This window comes from Colobus angolensis, unplaced genomic scaffold (assembly GCF_000951035.1).
Source record: "Colobus angolensis palliatus isolate OR3802 unplaced genomic scaffold, Cang.pa_1.0 Scaffold196, whole genome shotgun sequence".
Classification (NCBI taxonomy): domain Eukaryota; kingdom Metazoa; phylum Chordata; class Mammalia; order Primates; family Cercopithecidae; genus Colobus; species Colobus angolensis.
The window spans coordinates 3,774,977-3,785,653 of NW_012115110.1; positions in this window are offsets into that span (position 1 = coordinate 3,774,977).

The following is a 10,677-nucleotide window of genomic DNA, read 5'->3' on the forward strand; positions in this document are numbered from 1 at the left end:
AATAGAAGAAATGTGCCTATTGACATGTGGAGCATCTCGCATGGCACCTGGAATGTAGATGGCATTTGGTAAATGTGGCTTCCTTCTATCAGTTTCTACCCCAAATGCACAAAGCCAAGCTCTCCTTTTTGTGCTGGAAACTGGCTCTTTCTTCCAAAAATGCATTTGATGATGTCATTCCTCAACCTAAAACCTCCTGACATCACCCAGCTGTCTACACCAGGGATGTTAAAATCCCCTCTCTGCATAGCCCCATCCACATGGCCATGTACTCACTCTGTTACCCCGCTTCTCTTGGTGGGGCAGGAGGAGAGGAGCGGATGCATGTGCCCCTGGCGGAGGGAAAGGATTCTAGGAGGGGTGGGACAGGTAATCCGAAAAGAGTCGACCTCCAGGAAGCTGCTCTGCAGCCCTCATTTCTCCTTTGAGAATTGCTGGTCTTCAGAACAAGTTCTAAGTCCTTACCACCTGCCCTGATACCACCTTCCCACTGACCAGTGCCCTAGAGCCTCGCGGGGCCCTCGCCAACCCCGCCTCTTTGCCTTAGGTGGTTTATTTTCTCTGCTTAAAAGTCCTCTTCCATACCTTCTCCTTTACCTGGGGAAACCTGAAATAAATGTCAGCATGTTGGTGAAGCTTTTGCTTACTGCCTCAGGCAGAATTAATAGCTTCCTGGCCAGCTCTGACAAATCTGGGCCCTGTTCCCTCCTGAGAGGTAGAGCATCTGCTAGAGGCTGAGAGCAGTCTCTACCTTTAGACAGAGTGCGTTCAGTGTTACTGCCTGCATCCCAATGAAACCCGCTCTGTCATTCTGCCATAGAAATGGAAGTGAAACCAGACCCGTGGCTGCCCACTGTCCGTGTTTCCCAGTGGTATGGTTTGGTTGTGTCCCCCTGCCAATCTCATCTTGAATTGTAGTTCCCATAATCCCCACACGTTGCGAGAGGGACTCAGTGGGAGGTAACTGAATCATGGGGGCAGTTTTCCCCATGCTATTCTCATGATGGTAAGTTCTCATGAGATCTGATGGTTTTATAAGGGGCTTCCCTCGTCACTCGATTCTCATTCTTCTCTCTCCTGCTGTCTTGTGAAGAAGGATGTGTTTGCTTCCCCTTCTGCCATGATTATAAGTTTCCCAAGACCTCCCCAGACCTGTGGAACTATGAGTCAATTAAACCTTTTTCCCTTATAAATTGCCCAGTCTCAGGTATGTCCTTATAGCAGTGTGAGAACAGATTAATACACCTAGGCTTCCCTGAAGTGAGCTGTGGCCCTTGGACTAAGGGATGGGAGCAGGAATGATGGGTACCTGCTCAGGGGTGGGAACATGAGGCATCAGGTGCATCTTCTTCAGGCTGCCCCTGATGTGCTGGTGACTGGTCCCACCAGGCAGGTGACAGTACCCCAGAGCAGTGGAACACTCTGAGACAATGGAAGTATTCTGAGATGTCTGCTGTCCAATGTGCGAGCCACTAGACACTTGAGCTATGGCTAGTGCAACTAGGAACTGAAATTTCAATTGTTTTTAAATGTATTTAAATTAATTAAAATTAAAATAGTTACGTGTCACCAGCGGCAACTGTATCAGCCAGTAGAGCCCCTGAGGGTGGAGGAGCAGTGGTTTGGAAGGAATATGGATCTTAGAATGCCCAGTGGAGCAGAGATTCTCCACCTAAATGGATCACTTATCTCAGAACTACTGAGTGACAGAAAAACAAGGCAATGCTTTAGGACAGTTAGGAAGATAATATCAATAGTATGACATAGTGGGTATATCAGCGACCTGGGGCTCACCTTTTGAGTTCAAATTCCAGCCCTGCCACTTAATAACTCTATGGCCTTGGGCAAGTGACTTCATCTCCGTGCGCCCCAGAATTCTCCTCGCTGCACTGGGGACACTGAGTCCACATGTCACCTGGGCTTGTTGTGAGAATCAAATGAAGTAATAAATGTAAGACACTTAGAATACGGCATCCCCATTTGTTAGCTACGGTGATGACATTTGAGGTTTCTGTTACAGCATCTTGGCTTTGCATCATGGCTCCCACATCTACCACTTGGGTGCCATTTGTTTTCTCGGGTTCTTGGGGGTGATGCGAGTGAAGTACTGAGTGCTGTGTCTGGCCCCCATCAAGCACTCAATGTTGGTAGTCACCCTTATATAAAGTCCCATGTTGTCGTATCAGTATCTGTGTGGGTGTCTCCCTCAGGGATGTCGCTAGGATAGGGACTGTCATTTCTCTTTTTGTTCTTCATTGATTAGCACAGTGAAGGTACTCAATACATATGTACTGATTGGCTGGCTGATTGGATACATAACTCCTCTAGTGTTAGTTTACCTGAAAACTCAATACTGTACCTGTTACTGCTTCTGAGGTGTCCCCCGGCCATCAAATCCCTGTGGTACTCTAGCAGCATGGCCAAACAAAGGCGTCCTATCCCTGCTGCCCAGATCCTTCCCTCACCCTTTACCTTCGCAACATTGAGCAAAACGTCTCTTCATGGGCATCGCCACTCACCCAGGCATCGTTAAGAAAGGTGAGGGGGTGTATTTTTGGTGTCACAACACCTGGATAACTGTTCTCCAGCTTCCTCTTGCTGCTGTAGCGAATTACTGCAAATGCAGTGGTTAAAACAACAAACACTCAGTCCATAAGTTCTGAAGGTCAGAAGTCTGAAGTAAGTGTCATGGGACTAAAATCAAGCTGTTTGCAAAGCTGCACTCCTTCTGGGGGCTGCGGGGAGAATTGGCTTCCTGCCTTTCCCAGCTTCCGGGGACTGCTGCATTTCTTGGCTCCCGGCCCCTCCTCCATCCACAAAGCTAGAAATCCCACCACTGCAGCCTCTCCTTCTGTCGTCACGTCTCTCTCTCTCTGACTTTACCTCTCCTGCCTCCCCCTTGCTTTCTAAGTGCCCTTGGCATGTTGTGTTACATCGTGCCCACCTGCATAATCCAACATAACCTCCTGATATGGTTTGGCTGTGGCCCAACCCAAATCTCATGTCAAATTTTAACCCCCATGTGTTAAGGGAGGAATCTGGTATGAGGTGATTGGATCAAGGGGACAGATTTTCCCCTTGCTGGTCTCATTGGTAGTGAGTGAGTTCTCACAAGATCTGATGGTTTAAAAGTGTGTAGCATTTCCCCCTCGCTCTCTCTCTCTCCTGCCACCATGTGAAGAAGGTCATTGCATCCCCTTCACCTTCTACCATGACTGTAAATTTCCTAAGGCCTCCAACTCATGCTTCGTCTTAAGCCTGCAGAACTGTGAGTCCGTTAAACCTCTTTTCTTCATAAATTACCTAGTCTCAGGCAGTTCTTTACAGCGGTGTGAAAACAGACTACTACACCTCCTTACTGTAAAGTCAACTGATTACAACCTTAATCCCACTCAGTGCCTTAACTGCCCTGGCCATGGAACCCAACACACTCACAGGCTCTGAAGAGAAGGACATCTTTGCTGGCTGGTAGGGAGGGATTCTTCTGCCCACCACAGTAACTCTGTGGGCACAGGGTAGGTTGGAGCCTGGGGACACCACACACCATGAGACACTCCTACACAATGAACTGTCCCCCTCAAATGCCAATAGTGCCCTCTTGAGAAATGCAGCTGAAGTCCCACTACTCTAAGTTGCTTTGTGTGTGGTGAGGGATAAAAGGACACGGGAGCTTTGCTTTTCATCTCAAGTTTCCCTCTAAATCTATAATTGTAGCCTCCAAAAAAATAAATAAATAAATAAAGGGAAACCACCTTATCTTGCTTCTTGTAAGAGGAAGAGATATAAAGAAAAAGAGAAATGAGACAGACACCTGTGCAGGTACTCAGAGACCAGTGCAGCCCTTCTCCCATGCAGAGACCAGAAGCTCAGCTTACAATTACCAGCCTGTCTGCCTGAGTGTGCAGCCGAGGAGGCCCCACCTGTCAGAAGCACTCCTGTAGGACATTGACTTGAAATTGAGCCCAGTGGGGGAAAGGTGGGTGCCTGTGGCCTCCATACTGGTGATGCAGACCAGAGTCGGGAAGGTGACTTCCACATGTTCACCCATGTCTTCTGCAGAGATCCAGGCTTCCCCAGCAAGGCATAAAAGGGGCTGCAGGTAACTAGAGCTGTGCCCAAGGCGTCCAGAGGTTTCCAAGCACCTGGTTGTTTGCACTCAATTGCTCTCTGCCACCCCAGTTGTTAGACATTCATAATGAATGCTGAAAGATACAAGGTCTGCCCAGAAGACATCGACAGGATGGCACATACGTCTGCACCTGTACCCACTGGCATCTGTAAGAAACATAGAGTGGAGAACTGGAGAACTGGAAGCTATGATAAATGACGTCAGTCAACCCCTCATTACACATATAAGAAAATGGATAAAAAGTATACCCTGGAAAAAGAAAAACGGATAAGCCATGAAAAAATAAGAAGACTTTCCAAAAACTTGTTTGTATTTGTCAGCTTTTGCTGTGACCACAAACAGCCTGAACATGTCAGTGGCTTCCACCAAGATCTCTTCTGTCTTGCTTGTGAGACATGAAGTGGAGATGGGGGCAGGGTCGGCTGGACCTGCTCGGTGTAGCTTAGGTTGGCATAACTCATGTCTTCTCCTCCAGAACCCAGGCTGGAGGGACAGCCACTTCTGAAATGCAGTGATTCTGTGGTGGGACAAATGAGGAAGCCTGGGCCAGGCCCCAAGGTCACATGCAAAGTCTCTGCTCAGCCATGGCCAATGTCTGGCCACTCACACTCGATGGATGAACAGCACATTTCACATGGTCCAGCACAAGCCTGTGTGGTGGAAGGATGCTTTTCCCAGGAGCTGAACCAGTGGGAAACGCAGCGCTAAGAGTCACCCGGCATCCTGTGCATGGAGGAGCGAGGGTTGGGAGCGATAACCCAATGGATTGCTCACTGCTGCAAGATCAGCCCTGGGATTCCATCCACCCCTTCCCCTGCACCCTCTGCTCTGGTTAATTCCCCCTAAGCTGGAAGGACCCACCCCCAGTTCACCTGGGAGAGTCCCACGCGCCCTGGTCCTGCGCAGGTCTCATCGTGTGGAACGTTCAACCCAGATGGAAGCAGCCCCAGTTCTATATCACACAGTGCAGTCTTCCCGCCCTAAGACCCCTGCAGTGGCACACAGGAAGCACAGATTCTGATGTCTGCTGGCAGACGTAACACATAACACAACAGAGGTATGTCTGCCTCGTAGCTCATAAACTCTTCTGGTCAGCAGGGATGGGGGTGGGTAATTTATGAGATCACATCCAATCTACAGAGGACATTCTTGCACAGCCCCGAGGTAGCACAAGGCAGGGGAGGCTGGGGGTAATGGAGCCTCTGTCTGTCACCTGCAGTGAGGACAGCTACGGCAGGAAGCTCGGCTTCTCTGATCCTCCGATCCTCCATGTTCTCCTCTGAAAACTGGCTCGAGGCCACGTAGCAAGGTGCCCTGAGGATCGCAGATGAGCAGGGAGTCTGAATCCACATTCCTCCTGCTCAGTCCCAAATCCCAACAGGCCTCAAACGCTAGGGGTGTGGCCACTCTTTCCACAGCAGGATATGATCTGGACTGAATAGAAGGCTAGTGATAATCTTCTTATATACAACTGAGCACATGCATTTATACATCTCTCTTCAAAAATAATAATGCATTTGATGACAGGGTACTGACCCAGACTCGTGTATACTATCCTATTTATGCACTATCATCTCAGTCAGAGTTCTCCAGAGAAACAGAGCCAATAGGAGGTAGATAGAGAGAGAGAGGCTGATTTTAAGGAATCGGCTCACACAGTTGAGGGTACTGGCAAGTATACAATTTGCCAGCTGGAGGCCCGTGGAGGAGCTGAGGCAGCAGGTCAGGTCTGAAGGCAGAATTTCCTCTTCCTTGTGGGAGGTCAGTCTTTTTCTCTGAAGGCCTCCCACTGGTGGGACGAGAGCCACCCACATTATGCGGACTAATCTTCTTTCCTCAAATTCTCCCGACTTAAATGTTAACCTCATTTAAAATAAGATGCCCTTACAGAAATCTAGAAATGTGTTTGACCAGATAGCCGGATATCATGGCCTAGCCAAGTTGACACGTAAAATTAACCATCACCACCATATGATGAATGAAACTAGACGCCCCAAATGCTGATGCAGATCTGGGGCCACCCCAGGTTTAGGCAAGAACTGCGGGTCCCATCCAGCTGGAGCACAGGCTCTCGGGGGAGTCCTGTGAAGGGACAATTCACAGGGCTTTTGCCTACCCCAGCAGAGAGCCTCTCCCAGGGTGACTGAGGTGAGTGTGACCTCATCCACAGCACAGAGTGGTCCCCGGCTGGTGCACAGATTCACATGAGAAATGAGAGGAGTTGGCTGGAGACAGGAGGGCGCAGGGGTTGGTGGGACAAGAGAGGAACAGAAGAGTCACCCATGATTTGTGGTTCTAGCTCAAATGCCTGGTGGAGAGAGTGAGAGCAAAACATGATGGAAGATTCCAGAGGAGAAATCAAGGGAGTTATGTGAGGCTGAGGTCCTCATGGGACGTCTGGAGGCAGCTGAGTGTGTGGCCCTGTGTGGGGGGGCAAGGCTGGGACAGATGTGAAGAGAGAGGTTTAGGAGATTTCAGAATTACGGGCTGTCAATCTCCATATCATGTCAGAGGTGGGATGGCTGAAAGAGAGCGCGGAGTGAGACATGAGGACTGAGGGTGGGAGCTGGGGAAGTCTGCAGAGCAACAAAACAGGGCAGAACAGCCTCCAGCAATGGGAGGAGGGAGGGTGCCACGAGGTGCTGGAGAGTGGTAGGAGAACGGGGAGGCCGAGGGCTGAGAGAGGATGCGGTCATAGGCAGGAGTCGGGCACATCAGCAGCAGGCAAGCAGGTGGCAGGTCACAGGGGAAGCCACTAGGCTGGCCACTGGGCAGGTAACAGTGCTGGCCACAGGACAGGCCACCAGGCTGGCCACTGGGCAGGTCACAGTGCTGGCCACAGGGCAAGTCACCAGGCAGGTCACTGGGCAGGTCACCAGGCAGGTCACATGGCTGGCCACTGGGCAGATCACAGGGCAAGTCACTGGGCAGGTCACAGTGCTGGCCACAGGGCAGGCCACAGTGCTGGGCACAGGGCAGACCACAGGCCAGGTGACAGGGAAAGCCACCAGGCAGGCCACAGGCAGGCCATCCCAGGCAGGCTACAGGGCAGCACGGGCTAACGAGGCCCATGTAAGGCACCGAGAGGAGGTCGAAACCACGGCCTTGTGGGGACACATGGGGCTGGGACTGCTCTGCTATCACAGGGCGCCTGGGCAGTGAACAGGGCCTTAGGAAGATGCAGGTTTGGGGTCTTGAACAGTGTCTCTGCGGCTTGGGAGTATTCATGTCATAGATGGCAACACCCTTATCCCCAGCAAGGCTGTTAAAATTGAAGCTAACACTCCATAGGGCTGGCATGGGCAGGTTCCCTTAAAATCACTTCGTGCATGTTACTCCCTCCTTTAATGCTCTCAACAGCTATAGGGATTACTGCTATCTCCATTTCTCGGATAAGGAGCAGGCGCACAGGGAGTCTGAGTAGCCAGTGGAGACCTGTGCCAGGATTGAGTGCGGCCATCGGCCCCGAGTCTAATGCCTAGGACACACAGTGCTTCCACCAGCGGTGAGGCTCACTGAGATGCCACCAGCACATCCTCCCTCAAGTCCTGCTTCTCCTGGATGGTCTCTGCTCCAAGGCCAATGGTAGCTCCCAGAAGATATGTGTCCATTGTGCTGGGCCCTGGAACCTTTGGATGTGATCATATCTTGCTGGGAGTGGGGAGGGTTTTGCAGCTGTAATTACGATTTGGAAATGAGGATATCATCTATGGTGGGTCCTAGATCCAGTGAAAAGAGTTCTTACAAAAGACAAGAGAACGAGAAAATACACACACAGGGGGAAAGGCCACATGATGGGGAGGCAGAGACTGCAGTGGTGCGGCCACAAGCCAAGGAGCGCCTGTGGCTCCCAGGAGTTGGAAGAGGCAAGGAAGGAGCCTCCCGTAGAGCCCTGAGAAAGGGCCTCAATTTCAGACTAGTGACTTCCAGAATGGCAAGAGAATACACTTCTGTAGTTTTAAGGCACCCAGTTGGTGGTGATTGTTTACGGCAGCCCTGGGAAACTAACATGCTCTGATATGAAAACCATGTCGGATCTCCCAGAGCCTACCCTGAGCTCATTCTCTGCTCACCTCAAGTCCTGAACATCACTGTAGAAAGCGAGGTCCCCAGAGAGTGTTTGAAGATTCTACGAGCAATGGATTGTCGACCTGGAATGTCCCTTGAGGAGTCAGTCTTGAGTGTGTGAGCATCTGATGTCATACCAGCAGAATTCAGATTTTCATGAGCCTGGGTGAGGCGGGGTCTGACAGCAGCTTACCTGTCAGCAAGAATAAGAAGTTGGTGACTGAGTCCAAGATTTGCTCAGGTTCAGTATATTTTTATTTTATTTTGTATAGTACAACTTTTTCTGCCCTCACTCAAACCCATTCTCACCATCTGAAATCATTCTTCATCATACAGCAGAAGGAACGAGAAGCAAGTCGCCCTTCAACCAGGCCACTCGTCCAAGCCTTTCTGCTGCCCTCAACTGCCTGCCCCCCACAGTGGTACTCAAAAGGTGTGCAAAGCAATAACATGGAGTGATAGCCTCCCCTCCTGCCCATGACATGGCAGTTCCCTCAATGCCTTTTGAACGTGTGGCACTAGTCAGCTCCAGTTGTTACAAGGGTTAGGTGCTGGCTCCTTTCAATACCATGCTTTTTCCCCAGATCTTGGAGAGAGGTGTCGTAATTTGTTAGCACAGCAGAGCCTTTGCATGTGACCCTGTGGCCTGGTCCAGGCTGTCTCACTTGTCTCACCACAAAATCACTACGTCCCAGAAGGTGGCTGTCCCTCCAGCCTGGGTTCTGGGTGAGAAGACATGAGTTACGCCAACCTGAGCCAAACTGAGCAGGTCCAGTTGAGCCATGGCCGGCCCCACCCCTGTCTCCACTTCATGTCTCATAAGTAAGACAGAAGAGATCTTGATACAAGCCATTGACATGTTCAGGCTGTTTCTGGTCACAGCAAAAGCTGACAAATACAATTTTTTTGAAAGTCTTCTTGTTTTCTTGTGGCTTATCAGTTTTTCTTTTTTCTGGGTATACTTTTTACCCATTGTTCAGAAACTATCACAAACAATAGGGTCATGGGCCTATGCTTGGTATCTGCTTTGCTGAGTTGTCTATACATGTGTATACATACACACACACACACACACTATATATACATATATATGCTCACAATAACGTCATCTTCATCCCAGAACTGTATTTTCTTAACCTTTCCTCTTCTCATGCTGATCTCCAGGTGGTGGATACGAGGGTAACACATTTTACAAGCATCATCATCATAGAAATTATCCAGCTTTGTTTCTGAGTAAAGGTGTAAATAACACTTGTGTGACTATCGTGACTGTACATTGACCCAAGAATTGCTTGGCCACAAAATTCTCAAAGGACTTTTACACTTAACCCAGAAACTTCTGATCAATCATCCATTCTGAGGTAAATATTTTATCCCAGCTTCTGTAAGAATTATTGGCTTTTAGAATTCCATATTTTGCAAAAAGCATATTAATTCTCATTTCTTAAGAGAGAGAATTCACGTTTCTCAAAACTTGGCACATTTATAGATGCTAAATTGGGGACTTGAATCCTTTTCTTTTTAGCTAACAGGTACTAAAGAACCGTTCTATGGCAGGCATTGTTACATCTGTTACCGTCATTAATTTTAGAAATCCATTTTTCCTTTTGTTATTACTTGGTGCATTGGCCTCATTCTTCTCTCTGTGACGGGTTCCTCTTCACAGGATGCCTCGGGGTGGAAACAGGATGACAGCCAGTGGTTTCTCTGCACACGGACTTGCCAGAACCGTTCCCGAAATGCTAGGTTGGGAAACTCACAGCTGATTAATTACTGCAGTCCACAGCTCACTCTGTCGGGTGAATCAGACACGACTCAGAAGAATCCCCTCAGGTTGTGTCCGGTGGGAGCCTGTGGAAGCTTGACGTGCTTCTTCCCCAGCATATGTGTGTGCATGTGAGACTGCGTGTGTGTGACCATGCACATGTGTGTGTCTGTGAATCTGCATGTGTATGCGTGTATGTTACCATGTGCCTGTATCTGTGAATATGTGTGTGTAGGGGGGTGGTGCGTAGATGGGGACTTTCAGAATGGAGAGAGCCACAGCACTTGCTTGAGGAATCATCTTTGACTTTATTATTGAAATTTTTTATTTATTCTTCAGTGAAGGTGAATGAACCTAACTTGCAGGTCCCCTGGGACATCTAAGAATCAAAGCAGGACGAAGGGCCTGTGTGTGTCCCTGGGAGAAACTCTGATGGGACCGGATCCTGATACCTGGGGCATTGAGGGCAGCCTGCATCCTTGGGGTAGCAGCCAGGAAAGTGGGGCGTGTCAGGAGCATCAAGGGCATGGAATTCAGAGCCCAGACCCAGGACCAGCATCACAGCACTTGTCCAGGTGGACCCCACATCCACCCTTTATCCTGCCCAGGCCGTCCTGGCAAAAGACCTTTCGTCTGTTTGTTTTTCATGTGTTGTGTACAGTTTTATAAATTTCCCTCATAACACAGTACAGGAACACAAGGCTCTAGTAATGCA